Consider the following 510-nt stretch of genomic DNA (forward strand, 5'->3'; position numbering starts at 1 on the left):
TTTGTAATTTTACAGTTTAAATTATCTACAAGCTCAGTGACTGAGAGCCCAGAGAAGGCAGTGTGGTGGAGAAAAGCTGAATATATGTTTCACTAGTGTTTTCAGTGATATACTGTTTTCTGATTATCTTTGTTTGGACACTTTTGGGCACAGAGATAGAGAATATAAAAAATATTTTATATTCAAAGGACCAGGGGTAACATTTATAAAACTGTGCGTAGGATCCTTACTAAAAGTGTACGTAGGCCTACGCCCAAAAGCCAAAAATGGCGTACGCCAAAGAAATTCAGATTTTTAAAAGCGTGCGCACCCACATCTGTAGGCAATGTTCCCTTTTATAAATCACAGATTACACATAAGTGTGCGTACGTGAATCAGCCTCTTATCCCGCCCTGTACATGCCCATTTTAAACCATAAATACTCAATGCAAAGCACCTCTTAAATGCTGATCAGTATGTTAATGTCCCTGGCAGTTGTTCTTTCGTCACTCCAAATCATGACGACTAGCG

This window comes from Etheostoma spectabile, chromosome 9 (genome assembly GCF_008692095.1).
Source record: "Etheostoma spectabile isolate EspeVRDwgs_2016 chromosome 9, UIUC_Espe_1.0, whole genome shotgun sequence".
Classification (NCBI taxonomy): Eukaryota; Metazoa; Chordata; class Actinopteri; order Perciformes; family Percidae; genus Etheostoma; species Etheostoma spectabile.